Here is a 3,762-nt window from a genome sequence, read left to right as displayed (position 1 = left end):
CTCAATTGTGTAAACATGATGTCAAATGTTGTTGACACTTTATCCTACAAAGACCATACAAATATTGAGATAATTTTGCAATGTGCAGGTGATAAATGCAACTTTCACAATCATGTAATATTAGATGGCTTAAGGACTATCATGCAAGAGGATAAGACAATTGTAGAATGGTTTGACACGAATCTCTCCAAAGGCTACATAGCTTCAAACTCGACATTGTGGAATCTCTAAATTTGATTTTGATGCTGAAAATGTAATAGTCTTAGAGCAATTCTAGAGTAAGTGTGTTCAAGCTAGGTCACACACAAACACACACACACCCGCACACACACACACATGCATAATGTAATAGTCTTAGTGCAATTCTAGAGTAAGTGTGTTTAAGCTAGGACGCACATGCACACGCACACACATGCACACGTGCACACACATAGGTTGGCTTATGAAATTTGTGCCACCCTCGTTGTTTGCAAATCTTAAATGGATGCTTTGGTTTGAAATGATGTTGGTTGTCCATGGTAATTTGTTGTACCTTTGTATTTTGTTGCAATATACTAAGAATTAAGATATATTTCAAGAAAATTAAAATATTTTTGTTTCAATTTGGTTGATTTTTTAGTTTTCTTGGAGTTTATACTATTGAGTTGTTATAACTAAATTAAGTTGACCATGACTGATCATAGCTCTGTAGTTTGTATTCTTTTGGTTGAGACGGGTGGAAGCACTCATTAAAGGGAATTGAATGTAGTTATCTAGTATTGTCCCTCATTCAAAATGAAACATTTTTTGGAGAACATAAAAGATGAGGTGAAATGAGTTTTTTTGATGTATGTAATTTTTTGAATGATAATATCAGGCATCCTTGAGTGCCGATTTTGTGAAATAAGAACTTGTGTCAGTCCATTCAATATGTTGGAATGTTTGCCTTTGGTTTTCTTCTTGCTCTTGTTTGGGTGAAATCATATAGATACCCCTACAAAATGTCCCTAATATATAAGTAAATTTTTTTTGTTTCATCTCAAACCTTGCTATTATCTTAGACCTCAAGTATGATAACAATGTTTTGAGGGTTTTGTTAATGGTCCAAATGAGACAATACTATATGTGTAAAATAAATTATCTTACCTCTTTTGAAAAAATGATAGATCTAAGGTTTATTATCTCTAAGGTGTATATATTTGGGTCTCAACAATGTAGGATACATCAATGTGTAATTGTGGACAATTCATTCAAGGGGCCTTTATGGTTCTTTTAAACTTGAAAACATGTTTCTTTCCCAAAATGATTTTTTCTATTTAATTGTATATTCAGATTATTTCTAATTTATTTAATTGTTTACTTTTTTTCGAAATTGCATTTTAATCTACTTTTTAGATCTTCAAGAAATTGCAAAAGGTATAGGGTTAACAAGAAGTAAATAAAAGGAGGAATGATTCAATATTAATGATTTTGATCCTTAGATAAGAAAAAATGAGGGGATTGATTTTAAAACCCACTTTATTAAGATCAACAAATGTTCAATCTTTAATAAAATAAATGCAATGTTTAAAGGAATTTTAGAGCTAATTAGAAAGATACTCATTAAACCATCATATTACACATGTAGATTCAATGATAATCTCAGTAAATCATTAGAATAGATTTTCAATTTAAGTATTCCTAATTTCCCACAAAATTTAGAACATAAAAAATTGACAAGGGCACCCAACCATTCCAAATACAAGAAACAATTAAAGAAGTCAAACCTTTATTGTAAAATACACCCTTGTTTTTTTTATATATTTTTAGTGTGTTTTTTGTTGAAGGAAGATATGTAGAATATTTTTCACAATAAATAAACTTGGAGTAATATAACGACTCATGAAATAACAATATCTAGAAAACTCCATGGGAGGATATAACTAAGATTTATTTTTAGAAAGGAGAGTACAATATATCATCAAAATGGGCAATACCTAGATAGCTAAAATGATTTTGAAATACATTTCAAGCATACCCATTAACTCCATCAATATAGAAGTCTAATTTGACATTGAAATTTGCAAACTGACAATGGTAAACTTGGACACTACTCTTTAGAATTACCTCTCAAAGCCATGAAATGGACAATTTTGATGATGTAGGCCCAAATTACCACCCAACAATGACAATCGGTCCTCAAACTTCAATTAACCCCTTCTCCAAACCCTCACACCACCTCATGGGAAGTATGACTAGCCAGGAAGAGTGTACGACCCACTAAGGTGGATGTCTGACCAATAATAATCACAAACAATCTCCCAACTCCTTTCAAATCGATCCTCGATAATCTGACATGCAATATTCTTTGGCAAAATTTGAATATGAAACTTTACAAATAAGTCCAACTGTGATTTTAAGATGAAATCACCAAGAAATCCTCCAAATTGGGTCTCACCAATGTGGAAGATGCTCCTTGCAAGGGCTTTTGTTCTCACAAATCCACATGATGAACAAGTTCAAGCAACAAAGAAGATTTCCAAAATATCAAACCAAGCATGAGAGATGATCTCTTCAAACTCACTTTTGTATCTTCCTCAAAAAGCTACACCCCTTTTGCCTTTGCCTTTTAATTTATTTTTTAAATCACTTATGTCTCCCAAAGTGACGTCCCATTCTTAAAAGACCCCATTTTAAATATTTTGCACTTAATCAATTTGGGCATCCTATAGTCCTTTATTAAAATATATTAAAATAACGATGAAGTTAAATCTTTAATTTAACTTTATAATTCAATAACTTATCATTTGTTAATTTAAAAGCACAGGACTATATCAAATATTGAGATATCATTGTTAATTGCATCCACCAACCATAATAAAAATAGCAATACTAACTTAGTTGGTGCCTAAAATTGACTTTCTAAAAATAGTATGCAAAAATCATCCAAATATACTCCATAAAGGGTGTTGCACACATCTCAATCTCCCGAGCTCAAGGAAACACCAATCACTGTTGGATCAAACTATCATCATGAATTCCCTAACCCAAATTTATTAGCCTATGAGAACTCGCTAAATAGGGTAATATTCCACCAAATTGAAGTGCTTAGGAAAGACACATTACAATTTTCCTTCCCAAGATTGTTTGTCCCCAAGCAATTCCAACTTTGGATGCTGCAAAACCTACTCATTCTCCCATGTTGCATCCTCTACTAGAAAATTATTCCATTTGGCCAAGTATTCCTTAATGACTCTCTTCTGAAGACTATGCTCCTTGTATTCTATGATGGCCTTTGGAATTAACTTTCTCTCCTCATCCAATGGTGACAACTCTAATGAGGGGACCACATTATGCCTTAGTGCCTTCTTGAGTCTTGACACATGTAACACATTATGTACTCTACTACTAGTATGTAACTCAAGCTCATAGGCAACCTCTCCAACCCTCTTGGAGACTCTAAAGGGACCATAGAACCTAGGCTTAAGTTTCTTTGCTCTACTCTTTTTGAGAGTAGATTGTATATATGGCTAGAGCTTCAAATATACCATGTCACCCGCCTCAAAACTATGCTCTAGTTGATGTTGACCAACATATAGCCTCTACTAATTCCGTGCATGCTACAAGTTCTCCTTCAAGATTTCATGATATCTTGACTCGCCTATGACAAATCTCTTTCTCTAGGCACTCTACCATCTCCAAAGAGAAAATCAATGAAGTTGGGTGCTTCATACCCATACAATGCCATGAATGGTGACATCCTGATAGGCATATGATAGTTAGAATTTTAGCAATACTCTCCAA

The sequence above is a fragment of the Cryptomeria japonica genome, chromosome 1 (assembly GCF_030272615.1).
Source record: "Cryptomeria japonica chromosome 1, Sugi_1.0, whole genome shotgun sequence".
NCBI classification, from domain to species: domain Eukaryota; kingdom Viridiplantae; phylum Streptophyta; class Pinopsida; order Cupressales; family Cupressaceae; genus Cryptomeria; species Cryptomeria japonica.
Note: the sequence above shows the minus strand (reverse complement) of the source record.